Genomic DNA, 18,225 nt, shown 5'->3' with positions numbered 1-18,225 from the left:
GGTGATAGTATTACTCCTCTATGAACTTGATATTTTCCTGATTTGATATTTACTGACATGGTAGTAATATTAACAGTCACAGAAAGTCCAGAAGAAAACTTAGACACAGTTTTCTGCCTTTTTAAACAATTTTGGGATTTTCCAAGCAAAATCATGATTAAACTGTTCAACAAACAGGATGGGATAATGGACCATTAATCTCACTAAGAGAAGCCTTAAAGGCTTCTGAAAACCTTAATGCAGGATCAAAAGACGTATCAAAATTCAGTTCCGGCTGGACTATCGTCAGCCATGGCACAAACTCCAAAAAGGAGGTACATGAACAGTATCATTACAGTAGTTCAGATCAAAATTAGAACTAAATCTTCATTAAAGTAAGCCTCTAATGGCAAAATTCGAATAAAGCAGCAGGTTTCTCTACAAACTCTGCTTGAGTTAAAGGCAGAGAAACTGTCTCAAACCTCATGATTCATACATGTTCTTTACTACATTAATAAAAATGAGTCAATGCATCAATATATGCTTATCATAAATCTCAACAGCACTATCTTAAGAAAAATTCACAAATCAAGGAGATTTTGAAGCTATACAAGTAGCACTAGATTTTAAAAACTTACTTTTGACTCGTTCTGTTGCTTTGTCAATTATTTCCAATTGCAATGCCATTATGATCTTTTATAAAACTACTAGGTTTTATAACTGTTTAAGAAGAGGATTTATTCAAAATACCTCTTGTTTTCCTATTAAATTTATCATCTTTAATTTCTAAAACAACTCAGAGGTGATGAAAATTATAGCCATCACCCTTGTAAGTGTAAACATAATTCTATACATCTTGCACAAGCAATACATTTGCTTAATCAAATTCAGCTATTGTAATAAAATAATGTGTACCTGTGCAGGTAAAACACGTGTAAATTCTGAAGAGTACTCACGACCTTCAGGTGAATAGAAATACTTTTAAATATCTACCTGTTTAACAAACAGGAGTATGAATTAAGTAACAAATGTGTTGTACATCGTACTAAGGCAAAAACTTAATGAATATATAAAATTGTCATACATCGTAGACAATAAAAAATTTAATTAATTTCCATCGACACTTGTCATACATCGTAGACAAGAAATTTTTAAATTCATTTCCATCAACACTTGTCATACATCGTAGACAATTGAGGAATTATTATTTCTAATTAACAAAATAACATTAGAACTTGTCGTACATCGTAGACAAGTTAAACGTAACTTTAGTAACTTTCCCCTAAATCTTAGATAAAAATAAAATAACTAAAAAGAATACAAGTGAAGTGTTCACTTCACACCCTCTAGAAAAATAATGACAAGTTATTATGGAACAGGTGCTTATATACTAGGGTCAAGGTCACTGGCCAGCTATGGTCTGGTGGTTATAGTTTGTTTCTTTAAACAGAGATATTACATGTAAGCTTCACCCCTCATAGAGAAGTTAAGCTAATTTATTACTTGAGACCGAAGGCGAAACCATGAAAACTAACTTATGAATATCCAATAATATGCCAAAAATAGTGATCCTATACATGTCTTGCATGTACATGTAGTTTATACTGTAGCATCTGAGAAACATTTGGAAATAGATCAAACCACAAAAACTAAGCATTGTTCAATGAACCATGACATTTTCATTGGGGTCAAAGTCTGATGTAAGTCTTGCAATTAGACATATTCACCTTACACTCATTTCATAAACCAAATATAGTTGACCTACTTTTCCTACTGCTTGTAGTATTTTTAAACATGTGTGAGAAACAAACTTGACAAATTACATGTAACTGAAGTAACCTTAATCACTGATCCATGAAATGAAGTCAGGATCAGGCCAACCCTGCCTGACAGACACTGAGACATGTACACCTTTCAAAATACCATAATAATTAATCCAGTAACTCAATTAATATACATACGTTATACATTTAAGACTTCAAGTGTATTTCACTGTGACTGTTCAAACAGTAATATTTTTTTGTAAACAGTTACATGTACATGTAGTGTACCATGAAAACTAGGTGAAGTGCAATGGACAAATCAATAACAGAAACTTCATAACATAAGGAACATGAGGAAGTATCCAGGCATTTCAGCTTCTAAAATGTATCTGGTAAAGCTTAAATACAAAACGGTACGCTGTAGCCACTGCCAGATTGTAATACATATTTCTTGGCTTGCATGCATGTACTTCAACTTTTGTTGCAGGAGGGATAATAAAATTATACTTTAATGTACGTGCATGTTTTATTTGTTTCAAAAACCATGAACACTTGGCCACTAACATGACTAATCATGCTAATTAAGATTTTTATTTAATTCTAATTCAGACTTTAATAATTTAAGTACAGCAAGCAGTCATTTGACTCTAAACAATTGACACGGACTGCACGAGACCCTCATAGTTGGTTAAGATCTTTTTACACACCCTGGACATGCTGGCGGTAGTTAACAATTGCAATGCCAACATAAACTTCAGATGTGATATACATGTACTGTTTTGTTAATTTCACTGAAACTAGAAATTCACATTATCCATATTGTTATTATATTAAAATGACTGATTATCCACTAATTAAAAGTATTCATGAATTCAGATATGATGCACTATTATTAGTAGTATTCACTGAAACTATGCATTTTCATTATTCCAAATTGCTATTTCAAATGAATAGTTATCCTGGGTATTCATGGAATTCAGAAATAATGTACATGTATGATTGCACTATTAATATTCACTGCAACTACGAAATTTTGTTATTCCAAATTCACAATTGATCATGATAATCCAAGGTAATTAGTCCTCCAGTAATGTGGTCCTCCTTTAATACAATTTGTAATTTTCCTATTTGTACAAGGCACAATTTTCTTCATGTCCAATTTAATCAGAACATCACATTATCATCATGGAATAATGCTGCACGCCATATTCATAATTTCCAAAAACAATAGATAACTAGCATTAAATAATGAATTAATCCATTGTTTCACAATTTGCAGCTATACAGCGACTCAGTGACATCTATATTTTCTATGCATCAAAGTGCACATGTACTAGCAGGTGTCATTCTATTAAAGTGGGAATCATGGTCAAACCAATACATATTCAGTATGATTCTACAAAATAAAATATACATTTAGACTCAAGTGCAGTAAATGTTTAACTAATAATAAATATATAATACTACATGTATATACATTGTGCAATAATAAGAAAGTTAATTACAATAACTGTATTTACCTAGATAAAACTAGCACTTCTCATTTGATTGACCAAAAAATTCTAGCACTTATACAATTCTATTTTCAAGTCCCTATTAACAAGAAAAATAAATCTTTTAAGGGGGTCTAAATTCTATATAGTGTTGTCTTTTTTCCTGCATTAATGTCATTAATGATTTGTTAAGTGTGATTGTGTACTTTCATTGAAGGGTTACTGTCTCATTGAGGCTCACACCATACTTTTGTTCATCAATTCTTTAAAGTCAGACATCATGGACATAGTTATTCCTCTCTAAAACACAACAGGTTATTTCTTTTGTTTATTTTAATTATGTTTATGATTTAATATGAAATATATTGATACTACAAACATGACAAAGAAAAGTTTAAGGAACGAAAAAATAAAATAAATAAATGCCCTGTTACTATATACATGTAGATGATATTGACTTTACCTTTGTCCAGTGCATATAACATGTATAATGAATAAACCTTTGTGATGTAAAAATATTGTTACAAGACTTAACCATCCCAGATAATGTTTTAAATCCTTGAGTTTAATAATTTTTACATCTTTTGTGTTACCCTGAATACTTTTTACTTATTCATTTGTTGTAACAGCTTGCATTAAATAATGCTTTGCAGCTCACTTTTTTATTTAATTTAGTTATTTACCCAATTTTATTTTAATAAATCAATATTCACATTACTTTTAAAATTTGCATTTTAATATCCAAAATAATATATATATATCCTGCTGTTTCATATTTTTCTTAAATTATAATTTGTTTTGAAAAAGTTATCAAAATTTTGAAGAGGACAATTTTAATCATGATAATTTGTGAACATTATTATAAAATTGTATCATTATACCAATGACAGATTAAATATCATCCCCCAGGGCAATAAACTATTGTGTCTTAATTTGTATATTAGCTAGATCATGTATATAAGAATTTCTGATTATTACCTATCGCATATCCAGTGTTAACATCCTGATTATTACCTATTTTAATGTCACATTTGCATGGTCATATTCAGTAAATACAAATATTTTAATTGTTAATTTTGAATTTGAAGTAAAAAAAAATGTTTTAGACTAAATTAGTAGATACAACACATACAATGCAGTTAACACAGTAAATTTTATGAGAACTTACTGGATAATACTATATCTATAAAAAATATTTTGAGCTTCATAAAATACTTTAAAAAAGTTTATACCATGTTAACATAAAAAAATATGCATACAGATAGATTTTTTTGTTATGTTTTCCTGACATATTGAATGTTTACATAAAATAATTATGATTATGTAAAAAATGCAAAAAATCTGCAGTCGTATGTGAATGCACATGATCAAAGAAGATGTGGGATATATCAATGATGCATCAACCCAACAGTTTAATAGGCAACAATAAAGTAACCAAAACACAATTGAATGCGTGTCGAAAAATATATATGAATTATGATTAGAAGGTCCTTAATCATTGCGGAATAAATATAATGACCATTGAATGGTACTACTTGTAAGTTAGATAACATGTATGGCACAAATGAATTTTAAAAAACAATGCTAACAGGGCACAATTTATATAAAAATTTCACATGAAAATATATAGTTTGGGTTCAAAGTATTAACAAATTATAGTGATTTAATATAAATTCTATGTTAAATCTAAAAAGAATAAAATTATGATGCTAGCTTTGCTCTTTTAATATGTGTTTTTTAAACAATATAGTACATGATAAAACAATTACTAATTGAATTAGCACAATTTGTTTAATCAACTGTGTTTAAATGGCAACTGTTTATGACTCTGTGCCTTGTTTCAGGAACATTAATTTAATAATATTGTTTTATTTTGATGATTAATGCTATTTTAAACCATTTTAAAAATATTTATTCAATTTCAATGCCTGGCATATGCATGCTATTATCAAATATATTAATGTTTTGTTGTCCATGATTTGAGAATTATTTAAAATCTAAATGAAAATGGACGCTTGCTAAATAAGTCACTATTTAATCTTAAAGTTAATAATTTTCTTAACATTTTATGATCAAATCATATGTGTTTGTACTATGCATGTTTTTTTTTATCGAAATCGTGACGTCACAATGCATTCTAAATAGAACAAAAACTATCAGCTGATAAAGCAAAACTAGGGAAATACTAGTAATCCAGCATAAGCATGATAAGAAATACATTTATATGGATACGTACATGTAAAGATCGGTTGGTTGTTGGTTATAAAATGTCCAGTGACATTAACAGGGGTTAAGAAATTTTGTTAAAGCTCACTAGCCCAGGGCTCATTGGTAGCAGGATTTTACTAGCCCTCTTGAAAGAATTAATAGCCCAACAAAACTGACCTACTAGCCCGAGTATGCCGTTTCCTGCAATAAACAAGAACTCTATAAACTTGACAATTTTTATCCACTTGTACAGTGGATTGATTTGCAAATTGGATACCCAAAACTTACAGCAACAAATATCCCATTAGCAGATATTATATTCAATTCGCTAATTGAATACTCATTAAATATACTGTAATAATGACTTGCTCAAATCTCGAGATGGTACAAGTCTTGACCACTTCTATACATGGTAATATAAAAGCATGCCTGGCATAAAAGGATTGGAGTAATTTTTATCAGATACATCATCATTTTTGTGTAAAAGAAATATCAGCTGGTTACATTTTATGATCATACTTGTTTTCAGTTTTAAAAATTCGATTTATTAAAATAAATCAAATGACCATAAATATATATGTGAATAAATATCACCATCCATACTTTGTGTCTCTTATTTAGTTGTATAAACGAAGTACAGTAATATCCATGGTAAGCTAATTGTGCGCTATTAATACTCCAAACTGAGCACAGTCGCTAAACTGAAATTGTATTTGTTGTAAATTCTATTTCATTTGAATATCAATGAAGATAATCATAATCATAATGATGAAATATTATTGCATCAAGTTTAAGTTTTCTGAAGACTGTCAATGTATAGGTCATGGTTCTAGAGGCTTCTTCACAGTATGTAAAAACAACAAAATGGCTACCATAACATGCGCACATTTTACAAATTTATATCTGACAAAAGTCAGGTGTCTGCTGTTAAAAGGGGTTCACATTTATAATTCAATAAATTATTCAGAAGGAGGTACAATCTGGTTACATTATATTTCTCTGGTTGCATAAGCAATGTACAATACCCCTGTACAGAAAAATCGATATTGAAAGTACGGGATCCTGCAAAATCAGTTCAAATTCTGAGATTCCCAGATGACGTAGTCGAATCTGATTGGCTAAGATATAATAGTGATAAGGGGATTTTCCACTTTATATTTTGGAAACGCCAAGAAATTTTTGTTACTAGTCCGTCGGGCATATTGGGTTACACGTTTTGGTTGCCCGAGGCCTCAATGTTGTAGTCCCGGGCGTCGGGCTAGTGGATTTTTTAACCCCTGGACAAGTATTTCATGCAAATTTATGACCCGAGTTAGCAATACATTAACATACAATATGTACACTACATGATGTATAGGTCAGCATGGTCAGTGGCAGATCCAGAACTTTTCATAAGGGACAGGGCCCCTGACTGCCCTTAGGGGCACGGATCCAGTCATGCTTGAGTGATTCCCTATATAATCGACCAAATTATTCCCACAAAAAAGGGGAAGATATAGAGTAACCTTATGTATTCCACTCAGGGTGATGTATGCAAAATAATTAAGGGAATAAATGACATACACAAGATAATAGCGGGGGGGGGGGGGGGGGGGTACGGTGTCCTTCATGACTTTCAATGATTTATTATGAAGCACAACTTTAACATTGAAGCTTAAAGGTGGCTCAAAGCTTATATTTTCCCTGGAACATGCAACTATGCACGAGTGTGGCAATATAGAACGTCGATTCATAGCTATATATAGCCTATCGGAGTATCTCAATATAGATTCCGTAGGATCAGTGGCGGATCCAGACATTCTAAAAAAGGGGGGGGGGTCCAACCCAGAACGAAACAGGGGGAGGGGGGGGGTCCAACTATATGTCCCCATTTAAATGCATTGAGCGGCCAAAACAAAGGAGGTTCGAACTCTTGGAACCCCCCCCCCCTTTTGGATCCGCCAATGAGAACACATTGTAAGGTCTGTAAGCCGACAAATGTGGGTTACACTAATGTCCTGACAATGTCCTGACAATGTCCTGACAAAGTCCTGACAGAAATGTAAATGCTTAATACTTTTTTGTTATTTAAAGGATTTACTTGAAATTTGGAATCAAGCACGATGAGAACTTATATTTAATAAATAGAATTAAAAAAATAAAAAAAAATTAATTTAATACTTAGAAAATTTGACCTGACCAACTTGACCTCGAAAATACTATTGTCCTGACCGATATGAAACGGCTAAAAAATAATTTGTTATTGACAGGATAGACTTCAAATTCGATACCAAGGAAGATTAAAACATTTAATACAAAAATATAAGAAAAAAAAATTAAAAAAATAATTTTAAGAGTTAGAAAACTTGACCTGACCAACTACACATTTGCCGTGACTCATGTCCGGATCGATATAAAATGCTTCTATCTATTTTGTTATTGTAATGAATGAATTCAAATTGAGTAGTAAAGAAGATTGCAACATTTAACAAAGAAATTAAAAGAAATAAAAAGAAAAAAAATGTTGAAAAGACCAAAAAAACTTGACCTGACCAACATAGGCTATTCACCGAAAAAAGGCATGTATCTTTAAAAAATAGAATGACTATCTTAATTACTTAAATAAATGTCTTTAAGTTTGAAAACTATCATTATCTTATTAAATTTTTAAATGACTAAAAGAAATAAGTGAAAAATTATTACAAGGGTAAATAATATTGACCTGACCACTGTAGGACTTGATAAATTTTCTAACTTGTTAACCTCTTACCTTAAATTAGTGAAATTAAAATATCCGATCACAATAATATTAAAAACGACATTGAACACGAAAGATACAGTTGAAATGAAGGAAAGAAAAGTGTTAGGCCCAATCCCAGTTGCTGAATGTGTGTATTGTTTATTCATGTTAACATTCTCTTATTGCTCTATTAGTTAATCTGATTAGGGGCTTGTGATGATTAGATTAACCACCTATTTGTTAATCCAATTAATTAATTATGAACTTGAACTTGTGGAGTGTATGCTATTGCCAACTTGGTGGAATATTGTCATAAAGAAAAACTCAACACTCAAAGACGTACGAAGTTTATTGAAAAATACATGCGACCACATTTGATATCGTGTTTGGAAAAGGGCCATTTAACACCATTTTCTCAAAATACAACATCAAGTACAGACTTTGTTAGGATTTATGCAAGAAGAATTGAGTGTAGTTGTCAGTGTGGTAAACCAGATGTTTTTGAGAACATGATTGGATGTGAAGCGAAAAGAGGACGGATAAGCTGTACTAAGTGGGTTCATCAAACATGTTCAGGAGTTTCAGAAGATTGGTACTGTGATGAACATCGCGATGCTTGAACATTGTATTATATTATTGTATTGTAGTGAATTGTGTTGTGTTGTGTATTGTATTGTAATTGAAATTTGTATTGTTATAAACATTTGTATTGTAATTGAAATTTGTATTTGTCATTGAAATTTGTATTGTAATTGAAATGTGTTGTATTGTGTATTGTTTATTGTGTTGTAATGTGTATTGTATTGTAATTCAAATTTATATTGTGTATTCTGTATTTAAGTTTGTGTTGTATAGTGTATTGTGTTGTATTGTGTTGTATTGTATATTGTGTTGTATTATGTATTGTAATATAATTATTCTTTGTATTGTACTTGTTAACGGTATTGTGTATTTTATTGAAATTATTATTGTGTATTGTTTATTGTATTTCTTTGTGATTCCAATATAATCTTAATGTATATGCTTGTATACACATCCTTTTCAAACAAAACGAAGCCCATTTCCTGCTTTTATATGACATGTATAATCACTCAACAACTAGATAAAACAAAATTTATTGATTGTAAAGAAAACATTCCAAATTGTGATTATAGTAATTAATGTAGGTATGTTTTAATTTTATTGATTCTTGTCACCTTCCTTTGCCTTTATTTTAATACATTTTTTTTAACTTAGTTATTGCACCAAAAAGAAAAAGAAAACTTTCAATTAACTTAGTTATTAAAATCAGTAGGTAGCTAGCTAATCACTATACATTTTTATAGTTTTTAATTGAGGTTAATAATTCAATAATTAGTTTCATTAGTCAATCTGAATTATTAATCAAATTAAGTAGATTTGTGTTACAAAGGGGTAAACAATACTCACAGTCACTCAGCAACTCATATTTCCCCTATCTTTTCATTTAACAAAATTTATTTGCTTTGGATGTTGTATTTTATGAATAGGAAATATATAAATTCAATTACAATATAAGGTAAGAACTAAAAATGTTATTGTTTGTGTATTAAGTTTAAGGGGTTAAGTCAAGTATTTATTTCCTTTGAAATATTTTGTTTCCAATTTATTGCAGCAAGTACAAAAATAAAAACGTTACAATTTGACTTGGTTTCAATTAAAAACTCAATCATACCAACAATGTTGCAAGTATTAGCACTTTTATATCGGTCAGGACATTTACTGACAACAAAGTCGATGTTCATCAGGTCAAGTTTTTTTACCCTTTAAGTATTTTCCCCCTAATTTTTTTCAAATGAGTATTTACTCAATGTTACTTTCTTGTCTTATGTCAAATTTGAAGTCAATCCGACCGAATTTGAGAAATAAATTACCAGTTTTATATCGGTCAGGACATTTGTCACGGCTGGACGTGGTTGGTCAGGTCAAGTTTTCTAACTCTTAAAATATTTTTTTTCTTTTCTTCTTCTTATATTTTTGTAATAAATGATTTAATCTTCCTTGATATCGAATTTGAAGTCTATCCTGTCAATAATAAATTATTTTTTAGCCGTTTCATATCGGTCAGGACAATAGTATTTTCGAGGTCAAGTTGGTCAGGTCAAATTTTCTAAGTCTTAAATTATTTATTTTTTATTTTTTTTATTTTATTTATTAAATATAAGTTCTCATCGTGTTTGATTCCAAATTTCAAGTAAATCCTTCCAATAACAAAAAAGTATTAAGCATTTACATTTCTGTCAGGACTTTGTCAGGACATTGTCAGGACATTAGTGTAACCCGACAAATGTGCACATTTTCCCTTCAAAATTATGAATCCATGATTATTCGATAGACATGCTTTAAAATATTGATAATTTCTACTCACCGATTGTATTTTCCAGCTCAGATTATTGAACATGTGGTCTAACATCTGTAGTTACCTGTGTAAAAATATAGTTTGCCGACCTGAGGTCCCGGTTTTTTTGTTTTTTTGCCGACAAGAAATTAAAGTGGATAAATCGTTTACGGTGAAGAATTGTTTTCCGTTTTTAAAGAAACTTGACAGATTTTACTAATTATTTTTTTAATCATCGGAAATGTCCCTCTTGGTGTAATTCGAATTAAAACGGGTTTATTATGCTGTACAATATTGGTAACTTAGTCATAATAATTAAATTTATTTCAGGTATACCCTTGTACATTTTTCTATCGCGCAGAATTTATCAAATATGAATTTGAATGAATCCATTATCATCTTCTCATTCTTCTGCAATAATATTAAAACTCTATTTTAAACGAAAGCTTCTGGTTTTTAAAACCAGTTATGAACGAAAATGTTATAAAACAGATATTATAAAATAAAAAGTAAGGATATCAAAAGGATTATTTAAAGTCAAACGCACATGACTGTCAAAAATGAACGGACAATGCTACGGCAATAAATGGAAAACGACAAAAGACAAACAACGATCGCAAAATAAGTGAATAAACAGCAAAACAAGTTTACAATCGCACGATAGACGATAATAGTATAAGTAATGGACTATTTTACAACAAAATAAAATCTTGAGAGCCGGGTGAGACGTGATTTTTTTTTTACATTGATGGACTACCGTTACGCTAAACTATTTGTATTAAAACATTTACCGACTGTATCAACCTATGAAGTGTTTGTTTTAAACATTTAACGACTGTGTCAACCTTTTATAAGTTGTACTAAACATTTAATGACTGTGCCAACCTTTAGAAAGTTGTAACAAACATTTAACGACTGTCCCAACTCTAAAAACGTTGTGACAAACATTTTTTGGCTGCATCAACGTCTGAAAAGTTGACACAAACAAATCTTAACTGTCCCAACTATTAAAAGGTTGGGACGGACATTATGCAACTGCCACAACTATTAGAAAGACTGTAATAAATATATTTTGACTGTGACAACACCGTAAACCACTGCAACAGTTCTGAAATGACTGATGGTAGCATTTTTTGACTTTCACAACCCGTAGAAAAGTTGGGACAGACAAAAATGAACTGTTGCAACGAAATATGACAGATTTGACAGTCATTACTTGTCTTTTACAAAGTACAACGACTGTTACTGGTATGGACAGTTGTTTTTTCGTCCAGTAGTGTTAGGCTATATCTTTCATCATAAATTAGTTCAGTCAAAAATACCTCTTGATTTTAAAGATCAGTCTGTACCAATAATTTCTTATACCTATACCAAACAAATTGCAACTACAATTTTCAAATACAAACACGGTCTGCAGGATCTCAACATTAACGACTTCAAGTATAAACCTCATAATGGCGTGCCACGTCATTACCGGAGACCTTAGCATTGTCAATAGCACTTCCCTGCGAAATTTGTTATCCAAAGGTCCGAAATATCGTGGGTCTAAATCCATCAATTGGAAATACAACATCAAATGGATTCAGTAGAGGATTTTGCCAGGCAATGGGCTAAACGCCAGAAAAAAGCCGTAGATACTTTTTCCGAAAAGATTTAAGGCTGTGAGGTCGTTGATACAAATCCGAATTAAGATACTAAATAGGTCTATCAATACCCACGCTACGTCAATTTTTAAAAACCCAAATGTTGCAAAACACTTGTCCTACCTCTATAACAAATATGTTGTTGTCCCCGCAGATAAAGCCCCAAACAACATCATCGTTTTTGTGTTTGAATAGTATTACATAAACTGCTTGATAAATGAATTAGATATTGACAATTAACTTGGAAACTCAACATATACCCTCACGACACTTACCAAAGACGAAATCCGCGATAATCATAGGTCTGTTCTATTTATCTTTGGAATTGCAACCAAAGACGAAGAACTGGATCTTCCATCACTGTATTAGATACATAAACTACATAAGTATCCATTCAAACAACGGTATATTACTGGGTCTTCAAAGTGCTTTACAAAATCTCTTTCTAAATTATTAACATCTCTTTTATCAGCAATCAAAGCCGGGCTCCAACGTTATTGTGAAACTGCTTATTCTAGAGGTGGCGTGAATCAGATGTAGATGCTAAAAAATCCAAAAGTCGTTAGAGTACGTACAATCTAAGACTCTCTCATCTTGCAATAGTATTTAAACATTTGACTTTTCTACACTTTACACAAGTATTCCCTATTTTAAACTAAAAGACACATTGAAAGAGTTGGTATTACATTGTTTCATTAAAAAGAATGGCGAAAGTAGATACATGTATATTGTCTTGGTGAGGGATAAATTCTACTTTGTAAAGAATCAATCTGATTCAAATAAAAAATTCTCTGAAACTGACATTATCAAGATGCTTTGTTTCTTGATTAACAACATATTTGATTCGTTTGGAGGACGTGTTTTTCAACAGACTGTTGGAATTCCAATGCAAACCAATTGTGCCCCTCTTGTTGCCGACTTGTTTCTAAATTATTATTTGGCTGATAAGATAAGAAGTTAGCAATATCCTTTAACTTTACTTTCCGCTATATAGATGATGTTCGCTCACTAAATAATACAAAAGTTGGTGACAATGTTAAACGAATCTATCCCATCGAACTGGAGATAAAGGATACTACAGAAACGGTTAAGTCTGTCTCATATCCTGAGTAAACCACTAGAAATTGACAATGAGGGTCGGTTGAAAACAAAACTTTATAGCATATTTTTTTTCGTGAAACATCATATTATCAAATATTATGTTGAATTACCCTTAAAAGTCTTAATAAATTCAAGGTGCAAGATCATTTCTAAAGTAAAATTAACAATGGTTGCAAAATCTATGTTACTTACATTCCATAACTTTTTAAAAGTATAATGTGAGAGGAAAATAGTTTAACTAACATATTGTAGGAATTGGTAAGCATCTTGAAAATCGTAGAAAAGTAGCAAACGATCGGATGTGAAAATTTGTAAACATTGAAGCATAATGTTATTTCTTTGTTAGTCTTTTAAGCCAATTTTTAAACTTACGTCAGTTAATCTGATTGTTGAAATATTAATAAATTATTTCCTCACAATCTGATAAAAAAAAAATAATAGAGGAATGTATATTAACTTAAATTTTGCTGTATTTTATTATAGAAAGCAAAAAACTGTAAGGTGATTTCATTTATAGTATTCAAAGTTTCTAAAGATATTTTGCATTTAAATTGAGTTATTTAGTGATATTTTATTCCATTGCATTCAATGATGCCTTTTTATCTTTTTTATCCTCACAAAATGTGTCAATTTTTCAAAAGTTTCCACAACTTTGACTTTTAATATAGACCAATTAAGTTTGCTGAAATATTAAAAATTCTATTCAATTTGTCAAATTACTGTAAAAAGAGAATTTTACAAACAATACCAATTAAAGCCTGAATTAAACTGTTGTTCATGGCTCTTTTAAGTTACACCAATTTGATTCCTTGTTCGATGGACCCGCCTGCACCTTTTTTTTTCAACACAGAATTGTTTTTATTTTTTTTTATATTCCCGCTTCCCGCATCCGGAAATGTAATCATGTCCATTTCCCGCACCGTTTTTTTTTTGTAAATATTATAAAAAGATATCAACATTTGTTTTTAAAATCACAGTCTAACCTGTATATAAAAATATAAAAGCACCCCACCACACTGTGTAAATATCTGAGATTATTTGTTTCAGCATGAAACCTATTTATCCAAAGTTTATACTGGTTCGCCTGTCTAGATCAATGTGCATATTACATATTCATATATCAAAAATTTTTATAGAACAAGGTGATTATATAATAGCGGGATCCCAGTCTATCCAAAGTGGTGCCCCGAAAATTTATAACAGCGGAAATACCTGTCAAGAACAAAAAATTGGTTTCTTTCCCCCGTACTTATATTCCCTATCAAAAAATGTTCGTTGTTAGAATAAAGTACAAAGAACTTCTGAAAGATTTGCCTTGAACTGCAATCATATTGTATGCTGGCGAAACAAAACTATCCATGTTTATGCACCTGTCCTGATTGATTCAGGGGCCTGTCGTTCAGCAGTTATCGTTTGTTGATGTTGTTCATTGGTATTTTCCTGTTTGGATAAATAAATTAGATCGTTGGTTTTCCTGTTCGAATTGTGTACGCTAATAATTTTAGGGTCCTTTATAGCTTGCTGTTTGGTCTGTATCAAAGCCCTGTGTTTATTATTATCAGGTTGAGAACAACCCTCCCTCAGACAAGGGGTCATTTTACTGATGTAGAAAAGAAAATAGAAATACCAAGGATTTGTATAGTTCTTCTATACAAAACCTTTGAAAACTTAGAATTTTGTACTCTAAAAGAGGAGAGTTACATCATATTTTAAACAACTTTTTCTGAAAGAGGGGTCCACTTATTTTGAATAATATTAAACTGTTAAAGTAAATGTGTTAATTTAACATGGTTAAAGTCCAGAAATATAACAAAATTCTTGGACATGTTTTGACCGTTTAAAACCAGATAGATATATAGTTCTTTAAGAAAATATGAGCCCTTTTGTACAAACAAATATATTATAACTTATATTGATCCCTCATAAAACATGTAAAAGGGATATTTATAACATTAAGGAGTTACCCCCAAACTGATTATGACTTGGATTGAGAATTGTCTCATTGTCAGTCACACATACATAGACCAGATTTAATTATTTCTTGGTGAACAGGGAAAAAATACTTCAGAAATTAAATAAATGTCAAAGTACACATGGTACAAGTGATAAATCAAGTTTAAATATTGTCAAAACCTACTATTTTATGTTAACAAAAAAAAAATATAATCGCTCGCTTTTACTTTTCAAGCTTCACTTCAAAAAATTGCAAATTAAATATTTTTTTATTAAAATTTTCAAATCGCTCGCTCGCCCCAAATTTTGTCCAAAAATCCGTAGAACAAGAAATTAAATTGGTGTGGCCTTAAGTAAATTTGTTTTCTCTTACTTTTTAAATTTTGATTTTCTTTCTGAAACTAAACAAATATTCTCTATTATGGGATCCATACAATATATATAGAGATAATTCTGAAAAAATCATCTCAACGTTTTAATCAGGTACTATTGTTAAATGAATATTTAGCTTTTCAATTATTAAAACTAGTGTTTCTCAAACTGCTTTACATCCAATGATTTTTTTCCGATTAAGAAACTGTGTGGTTGAAGTTTTTTTGCAAAAGGTCACATTAAATACTTTATGATATCAAAATGTTCTGAAAAATAAACAAGCAAAATTTATTTTTGACCAGGTGTTTGGTAAAATCATAAGGTTTCCGGCTGAAACTAAGCACATACACAACAAGCAAAATGAATTGCATTTTTGTAAAGGGTTCATACTATTTACTATAAAATAAACATCCGCAAAATATTAGATGTTTTACAAAAAAAACAATTAAACACAAATGTAATTAACTATTCTAATTTTAGTAACAAGTAGTAAAAACTATAAATAGAAAAAGGAGCACAGTAAAAATTTGTTAAATTGTATAACTATATGAGATCAGTTTTAGAAAGGGCAGTGGCTACAAGATAATAAAAAAATCTTAAGTATGTTTTTTTTTGTTTTATCATTAAAGCAACAGAAATAGTGAAAGAATAACATGCTTTTAGCAGCCAATACGATCCAATTTTGTCAAAATAAGTTAAGACACATTGATGATGACTTATTCACTTGACCTCATTAGATCTGTATTCATTTCAACTTTTTGAACTTCAATTTGACCCCTTACATAGAGAGTGTTGGCGCATTTAGTGTGTGTGTTTGGAAATGTAAAGGAAATAATGGCAACATTGAAAGTTAAACAATGGGAAATCATTTGTATCGATCCACGAAAACTCATTCTTATACAGATAGAAACAATCATAAATATTTATTTTTAATCTTTTTTATGAAATCAAACACACTTAAAAAAATCCAATTGCACGAGGTCGCTTTCTACTTATATCTATATTTATGTTTATGTCAATAACATGATTATTTTATTATATAAAAATATGGTGTTTTTTTGCACCTTTTATAGTTTGGATAAATGTTTTACATGGTTATAAATTAAATATGAGAATTTGAGTCAAGTTTTTCGATTAAGGCAAACATGAATATAGTGTCATTATCTTAATCTCATGTGAAACTAAATATACATTTTTATGATATTAAGGTGATAGCTTATCCCAGCATAACGGCATGATGTTCACTACAAAGGATAACGACAATGACAGGTATTCCAGAAACTGTGCAGTTCTATTTACAGCAAGTTGGTGGTATAATGACTGTTTTCTTACTAGTTGAAATGGTCAGTAGAATGGATATAGAGGACGCGGAATATCTTGGTACCACTGGAGGAAAAAAGATGGTGGTATTAAGACATCAACAATGATGATACGGAAGTGAAATTGTATAATTATTTCACAATACATAAATTTTCCATCGATCATTTTATCAATATAAAGTGGAAGAAATCAATGCTCAATTTATTATATCATATTTCTGTAGATATGTGTCAAATGTCAAATGATTTTTACATGGTTGGTCTGATAATGTGGTGTCGATGGGAACTATGGCATACCAAGCAGAAATCATCATTTAACAGCTTCGTTGATTAAAAGTTTAAAGTTATGGTTTATTCCTTAAATTGCTTATTCACATTACTGGACTCAAGCTAGAAAACAGTTGTAGCGAACAATAAGCTAGCGAAAATTAAGAGATATAACTGAAAATCACAATTTCACATACGAATTGAAAATCACGTATTTTTCGAACTAGCGAATAATTACAGAGACCTAACGAACAGTAATGAAAATTCATGCAATCTTAAACAAAAAAAACAAAAATAACAAAAAAAAATTAAACAAAAATATAAGGACCCAATATTTTTTTCTCTCCGAACTAAAGAAATCTATTTAGCGTATTCAATCGACAGCTGGATTACAATAACCATAAGGTAACATATTTTACAAGACTTTAAAGGAGGTGCAGGTGAAAATTGGCGCATCGTTTAGAATAAATTCTAGAATGGTTTATGTTTTAAAATATGTAGTTACAGTTAGAAACCGACATTGACAAAATAGGATTAAGGGGTTTGGGATATTAAAGTTAATTCTTGCACCAATTCATATAGATTGTGATTGACAAACAACGTTAAAGGTGATGTAGGGAAAACATTAGTCTTAGATGCATGATTTTTCTATTAGTTGTTAGAAGCTTTGAACTAGCTGTCAGTTAATTGCGAGTACTCTTAAATCTGTACCTAGTGTCTTTTGGTTGTTGGGATGTACAAGTACCATGCCACGTCCCCTTTTATTTTTGTCCATCTGATGAGTTTAACCTTTTTCAACTGATTTTTATAGTTCGTTCTAATGTTATACTGTTATATCAATGTCCCAGGTTAGGGGGGGGCTTTGGATCCCGCTAACATGTTTAACCCCGCCACATTATGTATGTATGTGCCTTTCCCAAGTCAGGAGCCTGTAAATCAGTGCTTGTCGTTTGTTCATGTGTTGCATATTTGTTTTTCGTTCATTTTTTGGACACAAATATGGCCATTAGTTTTCTCGTTTGAATTGTTTTACACTGTCATTTCGGGGCCTT

At 30.6% G+C, this 18,225-nt stretch overlaps 1 long non-coding RNA gene across 1 annotated transcript; it reads right to left on the bottom strand.

Annotated features, from left to right (window-relative positions):
- Positions 1 to 2,319: 2,319 nt before the first annotated feature.
- On the bottom strand, positions 2,320 to 10,786 carry LOC139528199 (uncharacterized). Its single transcript, XR_011665543.1, has 2 exons — positions 10,549 to 10,786; positions 2,320 to 3,138 (listed from the first exon to the last, which is right to left on the bottom strand). It is a non-coding gene; the product is annotated as an uncharacterized lncRNA (long non-coding RNA).
- Between the last annotated feature and the right edge of the window lie 7,439 nt (positions 10,787 to 18,225).

Source organism: Mytilus edulis, chromosome 6, assembly GCF_963676685.1.
Source record: "Mytilus edulis chromosome 6, xbMytEdul2.2, whole genome shotgun sequence".
Taxonomy (NCBI): Eukaryota; Metazoa; Mollusca; class Bivalvia; order Mytilida; family Mytilidae; genus Mytilus; species Mytilus edulis.
Note: the sequence above shows the minus strand (reverse complement) of the source record. Positions and strands in the feature narration are given on the sequence as shown.